We start from the raw sequence: 22,698 nt of genomic DNA, 5'->3' as shown, positions 1-22,698 counted from the left end.
CTTGTACATAGGAGCAGTATTATAGTAGTTATATTCTTGTACATAGGGGATAGTATTATAGTAGTTATATTCTTGTACATAGGGAGCAGTATTATAGTAGTTATATTCTTGTACATAGGAGCAGTATTATAGTAGTTATACTCATGTACAAAGAGGAAATATTATAGAAGTTATATTCTTATACATAGGGGCAGTATGATAGTAGTTTTATTCTTGTACATAAGGGCAGTATTATAGTAGTTATAGTCTTGTACATAGGGGACAGTATTATAGTAGTTATATTCTTGTACATATTGAGCAGTATTATAGTATTTATATTCCTGTGCACAGGGGCAGTATTATAGTAGTTATATTCTTGTACATAGGAGCAGTATTATAGTAGTTATACTCATGTACAAAGAGGAAATATTATAGAAGTTATATTCTTATACATAGGAGCGGTATTATAGTAGTTATATTTTTGCACATAGAGGCATTATTATAGTAGTTATATTCTTGTACATAGGGGATAGTATTATAATAAATATATTCTTTTACATAGGTGGCAGTATTATAGTAGTTATATTCTTTTACATAGGAGCAGTATTATAGCAGTTATATTATGGTACATATTAGCAGTATTATATTCTTGTATTTTAATACATAGGGGCAGTATTAAACAAGAAATATTTTTTCACAAATGGGCAGTTTTATAGTAGTTATATTCTTGTACCTAGGGGGCAATATTTTAGTAGTTATATTCATGTACATAGGGGCAGTATTATAGTAGTTATATTCTTGTACATAGGGGACAGTATTATAGTAGTTATATTTTTGTACATAGGAGCAGTATTATAGTAGTTATATTCTTGCACATAGGGGGCAGTATTATAGTAGTTATATTCTTGTACATTGAGAGCAGTATTATAGTAGTTATATTCATGTACATAGGGGCAGAATTTTAGTAGTTATATTCTTGTACATAGGGGGCAGTATTATAGTAGTTATATTTTTGTACATAGGAGCAGTATTATAGTAGTTATATTCTTGTACAAAGGGGACAGTATTATATTCTTGTACATAAGGGGCAGTTTTATAGTTGTTATATTCTTGAGCATAGGGGGCAATGTTATAGTAGCTATATTCTTGTACAAAGAGGAAATATTATATAAGTTATATTCTTATACATAGGTGCATTATTATAGTAGTTATATTCTTGTACAAAGAGGAAATATTATAGAAGTTATATTCTTATACATAGGGGCAGTATGATAGTAGTTTTATTCTTGTACATAAGGGCAGTATTATAGTAGTTATAGTCTTGTACATAGGGGACAGTATTATAGTAGTTATATTCTTGTACATATTGAGCAGTATTATAGTATTTATATTCCTGTGCACAGGGGCAGTGTTATAGTAGTTATATTTATTGTGCATAAGGGCAGTATAATAGTAGTTATATTCTTGTACATAGGGAGCAGTATTATAGTAGTTATATTCTTGTACATAGGGAGCAGTATTATAGTAGTTATATTCTTGTACATAGGGGACAGTATTCTTGTACATAGGGAGCAGTATTATAGTAGTTATATTCTTGTACATAGGAGACAGTATTCTTGTACATAGGGGCAGTATTGTAGTAGTTGTATTTTTGTACATAGGAGCAGTATTATAGTATTTATATTCTTGTACATATGAGCTGTAACATCCTTGGCGGCATGCTGGCATGGCTTACCACCTCCCACCATGCAAGACCGCCATCTTACCTATCAATCCAGGCTCCACACTTTGCTCCAGTACCTGCTGTGTCTGTTGTCTGATTGCTTAGGGCGGCGGCGCGACTACTGCCTGATTCTTATAGTTACTGTGTGCGCACTCCTAATGCCTCCCCAGCCTATTGCTGTGAGTCACTGAATACTTAAACCCCCTCCACCCAGTAGGGGGTGCCTGAGCAACACTTTCATTCAGTGTGTTCTGTGCAACTGAGTTGCCAGGTCCTGTCCTGTATCTTGTCTGTTTCCGCCACCCTGGGGGCTGTATACCCAGGCCCTTTACCTGTAGCTGTGACTTCTAGTCTGTTCCCGCCACCCTTGGGGCTGTATACCCAGGCCCGTTACCTGTATCTGTGACTTCTAGTCTGTCTCCGCCACCCTGGGGGCTGAGTTCCCAGGCTCGTTCCTGTATCTTGTTCCTGGTTCAGTTCCTGTCTGAACTGTGTCCTAGCCCATTACCTGTTTGTCTCTATGTCCAAACCTTCCCTTTTCCTGCAGTGTCTGAACCTACACCTAACTCCAACTCGTTGTCTCTGAACTTCTGTTTGTGAGTTTTGTGTACACTCGCTACTTCATTGTAAGTACCTTGTGTGTATCTGGTTCTGCTTGTTCACCGCACCTGCGGTTTCGCTCTGGTCTGATTGCTCACTGCACCTGCGGTTATGCTCTGCTCTGCTTGTTCACCGCATCTGCGGGTTTTGCTCTGCTCTGTTTGTTCACCGCACCTGCGGTTTCGCTCTGCTCTGCTTGCTCACCGCACCTGCATTTTTGCTCTTCTCTGCTTGTTTACCGCACCTGCGGGTTTTGCTCTGCTCTGCTTGTTCACCGCACCTGCGGGTTTTGCTCTGCTTTGCTTGTTTACCGCCCCTGCGGGTTTTACTCTGCTCTGCTTGTTTACCGCACCTGCGGGTTTTACTCTGCTCTGCTTGTCTACCGCACCTGCGGGTTTTGCTCTGCTCTGCTTGTCTACTGCACCTGTGGCTCCGTTCCTGTATCCCAGTCTGTACTGGTCCCTATCCTGCCTGCGTTCCTACCTGCCAGTACCCGCCTGTCTGCATGCCAGCCGTGCCTGCCAGTGCCCACCTGTCTGCATACCAGCCGTGCCTGCCAATACCCACCTGTCTGCATACCAGCCGTGCCTGCCAGTACCCACTAATCTATATGCCTGTCTAACCTGCCTGTTCCTGCATTCCCTGGTGTGGGTCAACAGCTGTGACCAGGGTCTGACCTGGAGTAGCACCTGGTCCCTCTGCTCGGTTCCTCCTTGGTTCACAGAGTCGACTGAGCCGCCGTACGACCTTGGTCGGACCGGTTTGATACTTAGTCAAGCCCCTCCAGGCACTCCTTGGTTCATGGTCCAGTGGGATCACTAATCACGCTCACGCCAGTCAGTCTGGGCGTGTGCGTAACATGAGCAATATTATAGTAGTTATATTCTTGTACATAGGGGGCATTATTATAGTAGTTATATTCTTTTACATAGTGGCAGTATTATAGCAGTCATATTCTTGTACATAGGGGCAGTATTATAGTAGTTATATTTTAGTACATAGGAGCAGTATTATAGTAGTTATATTCTTGTATATAGGAGCAGTATTATAGTAGTTATATTCTTGTACATAGGGGCAGTATTATTGTAGTCATATTTTTTACATACAGGCAGTATTATAGTAGTTATAATCTTGTACATAGGAGGCAATTTTATAGTAGTTATATTCCTGTACATATGGGCAGTATTATAGTAGTTATATTCTTGTACATAGGAACAGTATTACAGTAGTTATATTCCTGTACATAGGAACAGTATTATAGTAGTTATATTCTTTTACATAGTGGCAGTATTATAGTAGTTATATTCTTCTACATAGGGGGCAGTATTATAGTAGTTATATTCTTGTACATAGGGGCAGTATTATAGTAGTTATATTCTTGTACATAGGGGCAGTTTTGTAATAGTTATAGTCTTGTACATGTGGGACTGAAGTACAGTAGGTATGTTTTTCCTTTGAGGCAACATTATTATGAGCTTGTTTTGTCTGCAAGGTTCAGATTTAAAGCAATTTCATTTATCTCTAGAGGAATGTGTTATAATAGTTTTTGCCTCTATAGTGCAGATTTTACGCTCAGCATGTCTGTTTTTTATAATCCAAAAATATCATCCATACTAAGGATTTTATTCACAAGGGGGCTACAATAAGCACAGGGAAATCTTTCGACCTCATGTGTTGCATCTTGACTCTTGATGGGACAATAATTGCAATTTGTATGGTCCTGTTATGTTACTTTGATATTAATGTTAATTGATGGCTGCGGTAATATAACGGTATACAACAAGACACAGAGAACGGTCTTTCTTTGAGATTTCCTGATGTTCTCCTCCGACAGTCAGTGTGTGACTTATCTGTGTTAGTGACAGCAGAGAAGAAACATATAGCAGTTTTCTAAGTGAACAAGCTGTGGAACGCTGATGGAGTAATGGAAATTGTTCATCTTGTGACAGTCAGCAGCAGACTTCATTTGAAGTTATAGGAAGACATAACTCATATTGACATTATCCCTCACATGCAGTTCTGGGAAGTGATTTATCTGTTTCTCATTGTTCAGCACAAGCAGATAGCATCTATTCAATTCAAAGATGAGTTTTCCTTGCTGTACGGATACATTTTCAATCAACAAGGAAAGTGAATGCTGGAGCGCTGTTTAGAAAAACTTAACCTTATCCGTACACGCTTGTTTAAAGGATGGAGGAGGCTGCGTAGATACAAATTTCTGCAATAGATGCACTTCTGTGAACATGCTTTACCAGCAATGTGTAAAAAGTATTTTACGCCCCTGACCGGTGGACCGTTAGACATAAAATCTTAAAAAAAAAATAATAATAATAATAATAAAAAAAATAAATAAAAAAAAATCATCTAATTTTTTTTTACTTTTTATTTTATTTTTTTAAGATTTTTGGATTTTTTTATGTATCTGTTATTTCCTAAGTCCTAAACCTACCCCTATGCTATCACTATCACTAAACCACTTAGTGCTAATGTGGCGCCCCTGAGGGTTCAGTCACCACAGAGGTACTGCACCTCACCCTGGGGTGTGGTGTCTCCTTCTCTCAGGTAAGGAGGGAGTGCTGCCCGGAACCCCAAACACCTGCATCCAACACTACACTGCTCCAGGCCGGCTGGAGGGGCAACATGCAGAGCGCAGCTGCTGAGCCCTGATCCTGGCTGGAGTGGGGGGAACCCAAAGGTAGGGGGAACCAGTAGTGGGTGTGGGTGGAGAAAGTAGTTAGAGGAAGCACTTTAGTAGGAGTATAACATAGGGAAGCCATCTTAGGGTGGCAGATCAGAGTTAGGTTTAGTGAAGAGCAGTTCAGAAGAACAGCTCGGGACAGTTCAGAAGAACAGTCTGGGAGCAGAGTCTCATTAGGAGATCTGCTCCACAAGTAGGGCCAAGTCAAGAGGCCCAGGAGGGGAGCAGGGAGTAGGCTCCTGACTCACCCAGGGGAATGGGGATAACTCGGTACCCGGGCCTTTAGCCTTAGGGATGTCGCGGTGGTTGGCTCCCGGGCCCGTACCCTGGGGTCGCTCCTTTAAAAGGGTTAATAGGTATTTGTGAAATTTGTTAAAGTTATAAGAGTTCGTGACGCCACCTGTGGTTTCTGGTGAGGATCACCAGTGCTGCACAGTCCACTGAGGCCGATGATAAGGCAGCTAGATGATATAGCTCCCCACAGGTGGAGCTAGGCCTCAGGGCAGCGTATGAACGGGGAATGCAGGACGGAGAGACCCAGGCGGGTCAGAGCAAGAACAGGGACAGACACGATAGTCACTTCAGTACCTTTTACTGATGGAAATTTAGGCACGTCCCGGAGCACTGTAGGGTGAAGGGTGCATGTCAGGATCCTCCCCAATGAGCAGGTTTTGGGCCTCCTGTTTCTTGCTTCTGCATAGTAAGTTTCTGACCTGCCTGGAGCTAGGCCTAACTTTGTCTCTGTCCTGCGCTGGCTGACCTTGTGGTAGGGCCTTTTCTTGGAGTACACGCTCCCGACTTACGGGGCCTATGTGTCTCCTTGCTCTGTTACGTATCAGCACTTTAGCGATCCTGGGACTTGTAGTTCTCCAGGGATTCCGGTTATATCTTACTGGGTCGTGGAGATCCCGGTAAGCTTCGGACCTGGTGTTCGGCAACAGCTTCGGGGTGAGCCAATTAAGCTCCTCTGCCCCCTATGTACTAACTCTCCTTTCGCCTTCAGCCTACTCGGGCCCTCAATAGGCTACTCACACTAACGGCAGCTTGCCGCGCTTCACCGATCTTATGGCGCCGGCACACCTAAAGCTCACCTCTCTGAGCTACAACTGAGTCTGGACTGTGATCCACTGCAGACTGACCTGTTTCTATGTCTCGCTCTGCAGGAACTCTCTCAACAGACTCCAGGATAGACTAACTGCTGCCTGGCTCCACCTTCCCTATTTATCTACCCCTAACGGGCTCCCTCTGGTGGTCTGAGGTGGAAGGTGGAGATGTGTGAATGGTTATGGGGGCCTCTTGTGGAGGAATCCATCAATACAACCTTCTAGGAGTTGTGATACCAAGCGCAGCTGGGCATCACACTCCGTTCTAAGAAAGGATCCCTGGGGGTACGGCGCGTGCAGGACGGCACCCGTACACACCGCATATGTCAGAAGACAGAGGGATCGTGGCCGCATTCTAGTCCCCTGAGGGTCAAGCAAGTCTGTGTAACTCCGACGGACAGGAGGGACTTCAGAGCACCTGAACAGGACTGAGAGTGGGCAGCGCAGAGCAGGAGGGAGAAAGACCAGTGTGAAGACCGTCAAAATAGGAACACGAGAAAGTGGGGTTCTGCCAGGTATTCCCAAGTCGCCTGAGGAAGGATTGAACCCCTGCCCGGTGAACGCAACGCGACGCAGGAGGCTTGCACCTGACAGTGCGCCTGTGGACTGTCTGAAGAATTGTGAGTAAAATCTCGGATGACTGCACTGCACTGCCTCGGTCCATTCTTTCATCGGTGCCATTGTTCCCCCCTGCACTACAACGCCCAGCACAACCCACTCTCTCACTTCACAGCCCTGAGGCCTGCTCCACCTGTGGGGAGCCTTCCCATCACAAGCTGCCCTAACATCTGCCTCAGAGGACTGTTGCAGTGCTGGTTATCTTCACCAGACACCACAGGTGGCGTCACGAACTTTCTAAAAATAAACCCCCTTTTGCACTGACCGCCCTGGGTCACGGACCGGGCCAGCCACCGTGATATTCCCTATACCGGCATCCAGAGGCCCGGCTGACGAGTACCCCACGGCCCTGGGGGCGCGTCACTAATCTTAATTTAAGTCCAAACCCTAGTCCAAATCCTAGTTTGAAAGCTTATTTAAAAAGTTAAAGTTTATACAAATTAATGTTTTGTGTTTTTTTTTTTACAGGGGACACTATTTAAAAAAAATTGGGATAACACCCCAACAAGTCTCTGTCTCTTTTCTCATAAAATTACATGTAAGAGGAGGGACAGGAATCTGTGGGAGAGTGCAGTGCAGCCATTGTCATCTCCGTTGCTGCCTATGCAGAGTGCGGCAGTCGAGATCAGATTGTCTTTGTCTGGTGCACTCTGTATAGGCAGCGACTGAGATGACAAAGCTCAATTCATCATGCAGAGAGCTTTTATATGTTGGTCGCTGCCTATGCAGAGTGCAGTAGCTGAGGACAAATTGATCTCGACTGCTGCGCTCTGCATAAGAAGCTGTGGCACCGACCTACATGTCAGAGCTGCTTTGTCTTGTTTGCTGGCCAAATATATACTAAAATACTAATACTATTAAAAGGCATACAAAAGTATGCTATAAATCTACCTATGTCTGCAAAAATTAAGAAATGTCCATTGAACATATGTAACAAGTCCATCTACTGTATATCTATGTACATTTTTTTATTTCTTTTCCAATTAGTTTTTATAGGTTTAGATAAGACAATTAACCTTGATTTCAGTGTCAGCTCCCTTGGGAGATGTAAAGAACATGTCTAAAGGAATAAACCTTTTTTTCCTCCCAAAGTCATTAAAAATGTGAACATTTTAGGTGTATTGAAACTGATTTCCATTTTAGTACGTATCATTTTGAGAATAATGGAGAAAACATCTAACATCTTTTAGTTCTTTCAGGAGCAAAAAAAAAACTGAACATATAACTGTTTTCTGTACATTCAAAAAACAATACAACACAAACCTCACCCCCAAAAAATGTTTGCACTTTGTTTTAATCGATGTGTATGCTGAAATATACATCTAAATACTGTTTTTTGCAATTTAGGTGTTCTGCTCTGCAGAAATGTGAGTCTAGTCTTATTGTGTTTTTTGGGGCGTACAAAGAAAATGATTTGACGCTGTTATTTCATTAAAAAAAAAAGCATAAAGAAGATTTATAAAAAAACATTTCTGCATTATTCTCAATGGTAGACGTATCAAAGTACACTGTGTGCAGAATTATTATGCAATTGAATATTTTGAATATATCATAATTTTTATACAGATTTTCCTCCTCCAAGCTGTATAAACCTGAATGCTGGTTGGATGATGCAGATCATGTGATGATAAGTATTTGAGTAATGAGGGTGGTGTGGCCTCAGGATACAACGTCCATTATCACGGTGAGCAGAATTATTAGGCGGCTTATTCTCCTCAGGCAAAATGGGCCCCAAAAAAGAGATTTAATTGACTTTGAAATGTCATAAATTGTTCCCAGAGGGATCAGCTCCTGAAATTGCTCAGATATTGGGGCGCGATCAGAGAGCCTGCAAAAGTTATCGTGTAAATAGTCAATAGGGTTGCAAAAAACGTGTTGAGAAAAGAAAATGCAGATTAACTGCCAAAGATTCGAGAAGAATCAGACATGAAATGACCAGGACCCCATTATCATCCCACCATGACAAGGTGTACCCATCGGGATGGTCCTAACCTGTCTAGTATTAAAACCTTACCATGTGTCATACAACTGCTCTGCTCTTCTCCACATTGACGTCATGGTGGCATGGCTTTTATGCTTTTTTGATCAAAGTAGTGTTTACTAAGTATCCTATATTATTTACATGTACTGTTGCTATTTACTTATTTACTTGCTGTAGGGTATATGCTCATTTTGAGTTTTTTTTCTTGGGTTTTGTCTAAGAAATGGCCGCAGTGTGAATGTGTTCTTACAATTTGCACATATAGCAGCTTATAGTCCGGCTCATTTATTTGGTTTTGCTGCAATCTCTTGTATTTTTTACAAACATGGGGAGTGGCTCCTCCTTTAAAAGCTAAGTACTTCATCTGTATAGCTTACCATGGGTGGATGTCTCAGTTGGGGCCCTGTGCTGCTCTGCCCTTACTCACATTTAAGTCGTATGACACATGGTAAGGTTTTAATATTAGACAGGTTAGGACCGTCCCGATGGATATACCTGTCGTAGTGGGATGGCTTTTATACTTTTTTCATCAAAATAGCACTAAGTACCCTATGTTATTTACATGTATTATTACTATTTACTTGCTGTATGGTATATGCTTATTTTGTTTGTTTTTTTCTCTTTTTTTCTTGGGATATTTTTTTGTACAGTGTAAGGTCTCATCAGGGTCCTCTCTCTCCTGTAGAGTGTAAGCTCTTATGATCATAAGGGTCCTTTCTCCTGTACAGTGTAAACTCTTATGGTTATAAGGGTCCTTTCTCCTGTACAGTATAAGCTCTTATGGTCAGCAGGGTCCTCTTTCTCTCTCCTGTAGAGTGTAAGCTCTTATGGTCAGCGGGGTCCTCTCTCTCCTGTAGAGTTTAAACTCTTATGGTCACTAGGGACCTCTCTCTCTCTCTCTCTCCTGTAGAGTGTAAGCTCTTATGGTCAACGGGGTCCTATCTCTCTCTCCTGTAGAGGGTAAGCTCTTATGGTCAGTAGGGACCTCTCTCTCTCTCCTGTAGAGTGTAAGCTCTTATGGTCAGCGGGGTCCTCTCTCTTCTGTAGAGTGTAAACTCTTATGGTAAGCAGGATCCTCTCTCTCTCTCCTGTAGAGTGTAAGCTCTTATGGTCAGCGGGGTCCTATCACTCTCCTGTAGAGTGTAAGCTCTTATGGTCAACAGGGTTTTCTCTCTCCTGTAGAATGTAAGCTCTTATGATCAGTGGGGTCTTCTATCTTTCTTTCTCTCTCTCTCTCCTATAGAGTGTGAGCTCTTATAGTCAGTGGGTTTCTATTTCTCTCTCCATATATATTTTCTGAGGAATCACAATCTTTTCAGTATTAAGTGTAACACCTGCAGTGAGACCCATGTGTGTAAGTCCAGCAGATCCAGTCTCTGTACAGACATTCACAGCAACAGACTTTAATGATTATTTTCCTGCACCCCTATGGACTACAACTTCCAGTAGACATTGCTCCTCTCTACATCATATGGGAGGAGGAGCAGCAGAGGAAGAGACTGATTGGCTGAGCAAGCTGGAGAAGAAGGAGGGAGGAGTCCAGACCAATGCACATGAGGGCAGTCAGCCATTACTGAGGGGAGACAAGAGCACCACAGAAGCATAGCCAAATGTGCAGACTGATGCTTTTGCTAACCTCTGGGGAAGGACTGTAAGCCTTGTGATTGCACCAGAACCCCAGACTAGCCAGAGGATCCGGGAATGCCCTCCTCCCCCTAGCTTCACAGAAAGAAGGAGAATTCTGCCTCCCATTCCTAAGGGATTGAATCCTGAAACCCCTGACTGGAAATGGTGTGACTACAGAACAGCTACTTCAAAGAGTGAGTAGCTTGCTAGGGTGTGTGATTCCACTGTGGACAAATGTATAAAAACTTTCTATAAGGGAGCCTTGCTGAGACTTGTGGTTTCACACACTTGAAGCTATAATATGACTATCTGTGAAGGAGGATTTGCTTGTTATGTGCACCAACCAAGTCTCCAAGAGCTCCAACAACCTGCGGCAACTGGGCCCCAACAGTGAACTGTGTTGCTTTCTTAGGCTGCAGCCATTTATAGTTAAGCAGTTTTAGCTAGGAGTGTGTTTGTGGCTATTTAAAGGAAAAGTGTCATCCCTAACTTTCAAGTTAATTGCAAAGTCTTAACTGATTATTTATATATGTAAATTGTGAATACTGTTTGTTTTATTGTTACTTGCCATCCCTCTTACCATATTTACCAATTACCTTCCTCCCCAATAAACCTGTTTAAGTTTTCAACCTCATGTTCTTGTGAGTGTATACAGAGTGTGTACAGTGGTTTCCCGAGTCGACCCCTGGCAGAAGAGGAAGACCCTCCTGCATCCCACTACAGCTCCCAGCAAGATTCAGATGGAGACACTACTCTATATCAAGGTGAGAACTACCAAACACCTTGCCCATGGAAGCGGCTTAAAGGGGTGTTACATTTAATTCACACAAATGTATTTACCACACATGAAATTTTGGAGGACATTTCGGTGAAACTGGCAAATTCAAACTTGAAAAGATCTCTGTGTCGTACCTTTAACATGCTCTATGTTCTAAAACACAGGGGGTACTTGCTATGTCTCTAAATTGGTACTCCCTCAGTTTCTGTGCTTTTAATATGGCTATGTCAACCCCCATTGCTACCTGGTGATCTGTTCTCGACTGTGCCACATTATTGCTTAAGTTTAGTTATTGGATTCAGTTGTTCCAGTCTGTCCTAGGGAGGAAGAGATTTGTCCTCCTGGATGAGAGAGCCACCATTACAGAGAGAGTTTGGAACCACAGAGGGGATCATAGGGACTTATTCTTATGAGTGAAGGGTGTATCCAGCAGGGCAATCTTTATCTGCCATAAAAGACAAGATTAGTCACAGCAGAGGAGAGCATAGAGGCTTAATCCTGATTGTGCGGATTGCCACAAGAAGTGCTGAGAAGAGATGAGCAAATCTATCAAAATTAATATTGGCCAGATTCCCGCACATCAACCAGCGGAATTAATACAGTCTGAATTAAAAGTGCCCCAATTGCCATTTATTATACTCTGAGGTTTCTGCAGACCCCAGAGCATGACATGCAGCGCACCCCAGGTGAGTCCTAGTCAGCAATCGAAAGGTCAATTACTAATCTAAATCTAGTGGATGTTACGGATCTGGGTGGTGGAACCTCTGTGCTGCCGTGCAAGGAGGGACCAGAGGGGCGTAACTAGGTATCAACTTGGACTGACCAAGGTCGCACGGCGGCTCAATCGACTCCGTGAACCAGGGAAGGGCCAAGCAGAGGGACCAGGTGCTACTTTGGACCAGTCCTTGTATGAGAGCAGGTGACTCCCACGGGTCAGAAGGGCGGGACTGACCGGTATAGCAGATGAGCACGGCAGGCAGGCTGACAGGTGATCCGGGAAGACGGACTAGCAGACACCACGGGTAACTGGCAGGAGCCTCCAGGTAGGCTGGCTGGTAGGCACGGCAGGTAACTGGTATGTTCTCCGGGTAGGCAGGCAAGCCTGGCCCATAGACAGATTGGCGGGTTAGGACCGTAGGCAGATGGTCGGGCTGGAGAGTATACTTGGCAGGGGGACACAGGTAGTCAGGCTGGCGGACTGGACTGGTAGTCAGGCTGGCGGACTGGATGGGTAGTCAGGCTGGCGGACTGGACTGGTAGTCAGGCTGGCGGACTGGACTGGTAGTCAGGCTGGCGGACTGGACTGGTAGTCAGGCTGGCGGACTGGACTGGTAGTCAGGCTGGCGGACTGGACTGATAGTCAGGGTGGCGGACTGAACTGGTAGTCAGGCTAGCAGCGGGACCTGAGGGCTACAACCTTGCAGGGGCACCTCCATTTTGGAGGAGGTGCCTTTTATATGAGAGGTCCTACGGCCATTGGCCAGGGACTCATTAGGACAGCGCACTCGGCCCCTTCAAGAGGGAGGGAGCGCGCGCCCTAAGCACAGTGCTCGGGAAGCTGCGCGCGTCGGCAGCAGCAGCAGGAGGGCTGGAGGACGCCGGGCCCGGAGCGTGGCGGTAAGGGGAACGGCGTCTCTGCCTGTCAGGGGGCAGAGACGCCGATGCTACAGTGGAGAACCATGTAAGGAACTTCGATGACAACTGGTCTGTGCCAGGTCTAGGACAGGTGACAATGTGTAAATATTTATTCCCCTTCCAGCACTATAAAGAGTTCAGCAAAACGATAGTCTTCCGGAAAAAATTGTAAATCTGGCAAACTCAATTTTTAAAATTTGAAATTTATAATGAATCCGATATTTTGCAAATCAATTCTTTTATCTCAAGTTTTGAGGCTTAAATGTAAAGCAAATTACCAGAGACAGCAAGAGAGAAGTATCTGTGTGAGGAACTGTAATGCTGTAACTGAGTGAGCGGGCAGCAAGAGTGTGCAGATTGCCATACCAGAGTTAGGATACCGCTGTCAAGAGATACATTTAGTGCTGCACTGTGAAAGTGTTTTAAGACTTTATAGGGGGGCACAATCTGTGAAATTATTTAAAAAAAAAAAAATAAATAAATAAATAAAATAAGACTTAAAAAAAAAGAGACACCACTAGTGTTTAGCATTCCGATACTGAAATATCGGGTATCGACCGATATTCGCGGCATCAGAGTTCCGATACTGAGTTCCGATACTTTTAGAATATCGAATACCAGAATCGGAAGTTCCATAATGCCTGCGCTCTGCAGTGTCTCTGAAGGATGACAAGCTGGATGGCAGCGCTCAGCTTACTGTACTTGTCATTTAGTGTTAAAGGATTTATTAAAAAAAATAATAGTGTTTTCATGCACCATCTCTTTAAAAAAGCCGGCCGGCAATTCAGCATCGGTACCCGACAATTTAGAATAGAAAGAAAAGAGCACCACACATAGATTTGATAGATAGAAACATGTCAGTCACATACTGTATATAAGAAGTACAGTGACAGTGTTGGTTACTGTACTTGTCATTTAGTGTTAAAATAAAGGATTTATTTAAAAAAAAATTGGCATGGGGTTCCCCGGAATTTTAGTCTCTAGCGGAGGTTAAGCAGACGGCTGGGGCAGATGTTTGAAGCCTGTGAAGGGGGTAATACCCACGGAGCTTCCCAGGCTACTAATATCAGCCCCCAGCTGAATACCTAGCCTTTACTAGCTATTAAAATGGGGGACCCCCCAAAAATTGACGTGGGATCCCCCTATTTTAATAGCTAGCAAAGGCTAGGCAGACAGCTGGGGGCTGATATTAATAGCCCAGGAAGGGTGCCATGAATATTGGCCCCCTCCCAGGCTAGAAACACCAGCCGTCAGCCGCCCCAGAAATGGCGCATCCATAGGATGCGCCAATTCTGGCACTTAGCCCCGCTCTTCCCACTGCCCTGAAGCGGTGGCAGTGGGGTAATAGTGCTGGGGTTGATGTCAGCTTATAATGCCAGCTGACATCAAGCCCAGGTTAGTAATGGAGAGGCGTCTATAAGACACCCCCATTACTAACCCCATAGTCAAAGTTAAAAAAAAAAACACAAACACCCAGAATAAAGTCCTTTAATTGAAATAAACACACAATTCTTTATTGTTCTAAATTAAACCATACTTACCATCACACCCATTCCAGCTGAAGCCAATGTCTTCTGCAATAAAAGTAAAAATAATAAACCAACATCATCCTTACCTTTCCATGGTTCCCATGACGGCTCCAGCTCTGCTACATTCACATGACAGGCTGGATCACAGCCGAAAGCTGCCATCCAGCTTGCCATGCCACAGACACTGAGAAGCGCAGGCATGCTTGCGCTCCTCAGTGTCTGGCTGTGACGGCATCCAGATGAGCCGAGTGCATGTTCAGTGAACTCTGCTCACCTCATGCACGTCACTGACAGCGTGGGAGAATTCTACTGCGCATGCGGTGAGCGTGCGAGAATTCTCCTGCTGAAGCGCTGAGCGCAGGAGAATTTTCCCACGCTGTCAGTGACGTGCATGAGGTGAGCTCATGTCCAATGAACTCAGCTCACCTCATGCACGTCACTGACAGCGTGAGAGAATTCTCCTGCGCTCAGCGCTTGAGCAGGAGAATTCTCCCATGCTGGGATGGCATTGAGATGACAGGCTGGATCGCAGCTGAGCTCTGCCTTCCAGCATGCCATCCTTCATAGACACTGCAGAGCGCAGGCATGCTTGCGCTCTGCAGTGCCTCTGAAGGTTGACAAGCTGGATGGCAGCGTTCAGCTGCGATCCAGCCTGTCATCTCAATGCCATGCCAGCGTGGGAGAATTCTCCTGCGCCAATTTTTTTTTTAATAAATCCTTTATTTTAACACTAAATGACAAGTGCAGTAATCAACACTATAACTGTACTTCGTATATATGTGACTGACATGTTTCTATCTATCTAATCTATGTGTGATGCTCTATTCTTTCTATTCTAAATTGTTGGGTACCGATGCTGAATTGCCGGCCGGCTTTTTTAAAGAGACGGTGCATGAAAACACTATTATTTTTTTTATAAATCCTTTAACACTATATGTGTGATGCTATATTCTTTCTGTTCTAAATTGTCGGGTACCGGTGTATGCCGCTGATGAATTGCCGGCTTTTCATGTAATACATTCTACATTATTCTTAGTTGTTTTCCTTCATGTAGAATTAACCTACAAGGAAAGAAAGGGTTTATTTTCATTCCGATATTTGTGTCCCATTGACTTGCATTGGTTTCCGGTATCGGAATTGGTGATATCCGATATTTTTTGGGTATCGGTCCGATCCAATCCGATCCGATATTTCCCGATATCGGAAGGTATCGCTCTACACTAGACCCCACCAATCAATGTTATTAGCCATGCTCCCATTGAAAAATGAAATATCTTCAATTTCTAAGAATAATTTCTATTGAAAGGGGAACACAATTTAAAATGTTTTTAAGAGTAATAAAAAAAATAAAACATAAAAGTTTGAAAAATAGACATGTATTTCCTCTTTATCTTTTTACGTTTTCCTCTGATTTCACAAAAAAAGAAATATAAAAAATTATATAAAAATTAAGCCTGAGAGGCATAAATTATTTTAATATCTATGCTGTTAAAAATGCATGTATGAAAAAAAACAAAAATGTGTCTGGTCAGGCTTGGTCCTGTACTGGTTAATCAAAACTATTTGTAAAGTTGTTTTAGCTTTCTTCTTTAACCCCTTTAGGACATATGTCGTACAGTTACGTCATATGTCACAATGTCATGTCCCTGACCTTGAAGCAGAATCGCAGACAGAGTCTGCATCTTCCCGACTTATGATGACTGATTTGATCAGCCATCATGTGCCGCTAACAGCCACTAGTGAAGCAAAGATTTGCCCTTGACTGTTAACCTGTTAAATGCCGCTGTCAATCTCTGATGGCGGCACTTAACAAGCATCAGCAGGGAGCACGTCATTCCACGTGCCCATCGTCGCACCCATAACGTGATCGCGGGATGCAGATGGGTTGTTATAACAACCGGGGGTCTGCTGAAGACTTCCGTGCTTATCATGACAATTCTCCTGTGGAAGCCAGCCTGTAGCTGGTGTTCATAGGAGACCGTGATTTTCTCTATACCTAGCAATGCTAATGCACTGTTAGGTATAGCACAAGAAATCGGACAATCGCAGCTTCAAGTCCCCTAAGGGGACTGTTAAAAACGGTAAAAAGTAAAAGAAATGTTTTTAAAAATCTGAAAAAATACATAAGTTCAAATCACCCCCCTTTTGCCCCACTAAAAATAAAACAATTATATAAAATATAAATAAAAAATACTCATATTTGATATCGCTGAGTTCAGAAATATCCAATCTCTCAAAATATAAAATAAATTAATCTGATTGGTAAATGGTGTAACGAGAAAAAAAAATCGAAACAACAAAATTACGGCTTTTGGGCTGCTGCAAAATTATAATAAAATGCATTACATGATCAAAGCAACATATCTACCACAAAATGGTATCAGTAAAAATAATCAGCTCATGGTGCAAAAAATAAACCCTCACCCGGCCCCAGATCCCGAAAAATGAAAAACATTCCGAGTCTTAGAAAATGGCAACACAAGCAAAATCTTTGGTAAACAAATTTTTGAATTTCTTTTCACCACTTAAATAAAAAATAAACTATACATGTTTGGTATCTGCGTACTCGTACTGACCTGGGGAATCATAATGTCAGGCCAGTTTTACCATATAGGGAATATATATATTGTAAATAAAAAACAATTGTGGAATTCAATTTTTTTTTGCAATTTCAACACACTTGGAATTTTTTTCCCACTTTCCAGTACATCAAATAATAAAATGAATGATGTCATTCAAAAGTACAACTTGTCCTGCAAAAACACAAGCCTTTATATGGTTATGTGCATGGAATAATAAAAAAAAAAGTTATAGCTCTTAGAAGAACGGGAGGAAAAAACTAAAACGCAAAAAAATGGAAAATCGCCTGGTCATGAAGCGGTTAAACACATTGAAGGAATAATTAATTGACTTTTGAATGGGGATTTAAGTTCTAAAATGTCTCTCGCAGCTCCTTGACCTTCCTTGGATCATTCTCAGTGGCTTCTGTTTTGTATTCGCAATGTTTCCATGTTGTATTCATTGATGTGTTGTTGATTTGCCTTTTATGTTATGTTTCTGTTATTACAATATCTTTATATAATATTTATTAGATTGATTCTCTTTTCTCTTGATTGTCACTTTGGCGATATCCACATCGATTGACCAATCAGTAGAAGCAGATGATAATCTGTCAACCCTTAATTTCACACTGAATATAATGGATTAAACCAGTTTCCTGCGAGTATTTTCTAATTCATGTCACATCACAACAAAGGCTACGTATCAGCAAAAAAAAATCCGAGTAATGAATGAACTGGCACTCGTTCTCCTGACACAGCATCCATTCTGAGACTTACACAATTCCTGGACGCAAAGTTGAAATGTCAAGTTTTTGAGAAATTATTCTCAAAGGCAAAAGCATCGCTTATACTGTATGGACGCTGCGTAGAACACAATTGCCGGGGATTGGAAAATAGATGCTGCCATCAAAACTAGGCAAAAACAACACGTCTGTCATAACTCATCTCATCTAATTAGATGCAATGCATGAATTGTCTTTCCGATAGTCAGGATCCAAAATGGGACTATATTTCCGGCAGTGATGTGCCTTCAAGTAGACCATGCACCTACTATGGGGCCATTAGTGGGACAGTACCAAGCACTAACAAGGGTAAATGCAGGATGGGGGGTTCCAACTGCCCTGCTGGTTACAGTCTAGAGGGGATTAACAATTGATACTAAATACATCTATAAATCTAAAGTGATGACATAGTATTAATAAACGTATAATTTTGGAAGCATCAGGTCAATATCTAAAATTCCTGTAGGTCTATGGTGCCTTAGGGATTAGCACTAGAGATCAAAAAATCACATAATTTCCTTAAAGCATTAGTAAAAATGATAAAATTCTGTTATGTCCCACAGCCAGTAGGGGGAGCTCCCAGCATAGGGATTATTGCAGCTCTTTCCTTCAACTCCGTAAAGAGAAATCCCCCTAGTGGTGGCTGCAGTAATTACAGTTTTTAACTTTTTTTTTTTAACTTAACTGTTCATAGGAAGAGATGTCCAGACACTAGGAACCCTTTTTCCTCCTGCCCCTGAGTAAACTGCTTCCTATAAGGCTGTTACTGCAATTTCCTGTAGCCACCTCTAGAGGAAGCTCAATTTATACCATTTAACACTTGCTGTATACATCTATATGCAGTGAGCTCCCCCTGGTGGTAACTGCAGGACGCCAGAATTATGTCATTTAACTCTCTGCTGTTGATGCTTTATCACCAGCCAAAAAATCCAGAGACTGGGGGCCAAGCCATTCAACCCATCCCTTCTCTTGTAGAAGTGAATGTCCATATTAACCTCTGACTGTTTCCCCTGTCACTTCATCCATTAATACTTTCCTGAAATAATCTGTACTGCTGGAATTTTCAGGCTCCTTTCTAGCTAATCAATGATTTCCCAGATGGCTCCATTGAGTCACTTTTAAAAAAAACTTTATTTTGAAGAATCAGGAAAAGAAAAAAAAGTAACAAAAATTAAAAGAAAATATTTGCAAACATCTGAAAAAGTCACCTTCGCTTCAGGAGTATTCCATTCCTACCAAATCGATTATCAGGCTGTAACGTGCCATTTACAGCAGCCTTTGGTTTGCACTTCACTCACATAAAACAGCATGTGTCCTCCTAATAGATTATTATTTCCTTTCACCATTATCTCTACATGTAAAATTTGGGGTGTGAGATAAATACAGTTATATGAAAAAGTTTGGGCACCCCTATTAATCTTAAGCTTAATATTTTATAAAAATTGGTGTTTTTGCAACAGCTGTTTCAGTTTGATATATGTAATAACTGTTGGACACAGTAATGTTTCTGCCTTGAAATGAGGTTTATTGTACTAACAGAAAATGTGCAATCTGCATTCAAACAAAATTTGACAGGTGCATAAGTATGGGCACCCTTATCATTTTCTTGTTTTAAATACTCCTACCTACTTTTTACTGACTTACTAAAGCACTTTTTTTGGTTTTGTAACCTCATTGAGCTTTGAACTTCATAGCCAGGTGTATGCAATCATGAGAAAAGCTACTTAAAGTGGCCACTTGCAAGTTGTTCTCCTGTTTGAATCTCCTCTGAAGAGTGGCATCATGGGCTCCTCAAAACAACTGTCAAATGATCTGAAAACAAAGATTATTCAGCATAGTTGTTCAGGGGAAGGATACAAAAAGCTGTCTCAGAGATTTAACCTGTCAGTTTCCACTGTGAGGAACATAGTAAGGAAATGGAAGAACACAGGGACAGTTCTTGTTAAGGCCAGAAGTGGCAGGCCAAGAAAAACATCAGAAAGGCAGAGAAGAAGAATGGTGAGATCAGTCAAGGACAATCCTCAGACCACCTCCAGAGAGCTGCAGCATCAACTTGCTGCAGATGGTGTCACTATGCATCGGTCAACTATACAACGCACTTTGCACAAGGAGAAGCTGTATGGGAGAGTGATGCGAAAGAAGCCGTTTCTGCAAGCACGCCACAAACAGAGTCGGCTGAGGTATGCAAAAGCACATTTGGAGAAGCCAATTTCTTTTTGGAAGAAGGTCATGTGGACTGATGAAACCAAGATTGAGTTGTTTGGTCATACAAAAAGGCGTTATGCATGGCGGCACAAAAACACAGCATTCCAAGAAAAACACTTGCTACCCACAGTAAAATTTAGTGGAGGTTCCATCATGCTTTGGGGCTGTGTGGCCAATGCCGGCACTGGGAATCTTGTTAAAGTTGAGGGACGCATGGATTCCAATCAGTATCAGCAGATTCTTGACAATAATATTCAAGAATCAGTGATAAAGTTGAAGTTACGCAGGGGATGGATCTTTCAGCAAGACAATGATCCAAAACACCGCTCCAAATCTACTCAGGCATTCATGCAGAGGAACAATTACAATGTTCTGGAATGGCCATCCCAGTCCCCAGACTTGAATATCATTGAACATCTGTGGGATCATTTGAAGAGGGCTGTCCATGCTCGGCGACCATCAAACTTAACTGAACTGGAATTGTTTTGTAAAGAGGAATGGTCAAAAATACCTTCATCCAGGATCCAGGAACTCATTAAAAGCTACAGGAAGCGACTAGAGGCTGTTATGTTTGCAAAAGGAGGATCTACTAAATATTAATGTCACTTTTCTGGTGAGGTGCCCATACTTATGCACCTGTCAAATTTTGTTTGAATACAGATTGCACATTTTCTGTTAGTGCAATAAACCTTATTTCAAGGCAGAAACATTACTGTGTCCAACAGTTATTACATATATCAAACTGAAATAGCTGTTGCAAAAACACCAATTTTTATAAAACATTAAGCTTAAGATTAATAGGGGTGCCCAAACTTTTTCATATAACTGTATATAACATGGAAAAATCGTAAAACTGACTGTCTCTGAGGAGATAGTGAGGTATGACCGCGATGGCCTTAAAATCCAGGAGGAAAGGCAAGGAAGACAAGAGATGCGAAAAGAAACAGCCACTACTGCTGTGGTAAAGAAGGGGTTAATGCAGGGTGTATGTTTTAAAAAAAGTAAGAAGTTGTTCATTTTGCTTTTGAAAGTTTGGATGCTGGGCGAGAATCCGACACGTTGGGGTAGCGAATTCTGGAATATTGGGGAAGCATGGGAGAAATCTTACAGATGGCTGTGGGAGGAGAAGATGCGGAGCAGAGAAGAAGGCCTTGCAAATAACTAGAAATTAATTCTGGGAAGGTAGAAGGAATGGAGATTTGGAAAGAGGTGAATGCTGGGGGGGACAGACTGTTGACCAGAGATTATAAAATGTATGTATTGGGTGATAGGTAGCCAAAGAAGGGATTGCCAAGAATGGAGACCCAGAGGAAGATCAAGGGGAGAGATTCATTATCCAGGCACTGTCGAGGAAGGATTGGGTGCAAGAGTCTAATAGGTGGCACAGAGTATTTTGCAGTAGTCTAGGTGGGAAATAATAGAGGCATGTAGAAGCTTTACAGGTGACTCATAGTTGAGAAGAGAGCAGATATGAAAAATGTTTTGAGGTAGTGTGGTCTGAAGGACAGATTTGGTGATTTCCAGTAGACGTAGACTGGGTAAAGTGTGGAGATATTTATATGGGTTAATACTTCTACTAGGTGGTGGAGTGAGATGGGAAAGGATGATGAATCTGATATTGTCTATGTTGAGTTTTTGGAAAGATGAAACTCTAAAGATCAGAGAGGTGGCATCTAGTTCTTAAAGTCATTGTGGGTGTTATGAGCGTAAAGATGGCAATAAAAGCCATTGGATTTTATGAGCTACGATAATGGTATAGAAAAAGAAGAGCAGGAGTCCAAGAACACGGCCTTAAGGGGCAACAACAAAAGTGAGATGAGGAGGCACCTTGAATGTGGGATACTAAATGCTCAGTTATAATGAGTACAGGAGATCCAGGAGAGACAACTTCAAGATGCAAATGACAAGAAAGTTTGTCAGGAGAGATTTATCACCATTAAAGTTTGAGGTCAAGACTAGTGTTGAGCGAATTTGTTCAGCATTTCAAATTCGGGTTCGTGTTCAGGGTTCCGGCTTGTTCGCGCCAAAAAATCGTCTCCGCCCATGAACATCCCTGATTTGCCACGCTGTCACGCAGATTATCTGCGTGACAGCATGGCAAATCAGGGATGTTCATGAGCGGAGACGATTTTTTGGCGCGAACAAGCCGGAACCCTGAACACGAACCCGAATTTGAAATGCCGAACAAATTCGCTCAACACTAGTCAAGACCAAGTAGAGCAGTATGGAGTAATGCCATGCATCTATGGCAGATACCAGATTGATGAAAATGTGGTCAAGGGATTCTCAGTAGAATGGTGGAGTTGGAAAGTGGTCAAAAAGCAACTTAGCCGAGAGGTGGGAGAACATTTCAAGGTGGACATGTTCAAGGAGCTTTGAGGCAAAGGAGGATGGTGAGAAGGAGCAGTAGTTGGTCATAGAGATCGGGTCAAGATGGTTTCTTGAGGATGGGTGTTCTGTTTGAATAAAATGGAGATGGGATAAATGTAGTTGTAATTTGGAGGTAAGGTGGGATGTGATTGGGTTGAGAAGTAGTAAGATTGGATTTCATCAGTCAAGGCATCTCCAACGTTCTAGTTCTTGTGGGCATCTAAAAGGCATTTGTGAGCAGGGATGCCAATGTAGAGGGAATGGGGATGTCAGATGATAGGGGGGCCAAGCATTAGCTGGTCAGGTCTCCAGGGTAGAAGCTGCTCTTCAATCTAACTAATAGAATGGCATCCCAGCATAGGTCTGATGTCCATATCATGGCACAGTATATGAACAGAGATTGACAAGTTGGAAAAAAAATAAATTCATGGACGTCATGTCATGTTATTTTTATCTTTTACATATTCATATCATTTTCCAATATGAATATATTAAGCACCAGATTTTCGG

Source organism: Phyllobates terribilis, unplaced genomic scaffold (genome assembly GCF_046119375.1).
Source record: "Phyllobates terribilis strain yellow unplaced genomic scaffold, ASM4611937v1 Scaffold_4__5_contigs__length_816908805, whole genome shotgun sequence".
Taxonomy (NCBI): domain Eukaryota; kingdom Metazoa; phylum Chordata; class Amphibia; order Anura; family Dendrobatidae; genus Phyllobates; species Phyllobates terribilis.
Note: the sequence above shows the minus strand (reverse complement) of the source record.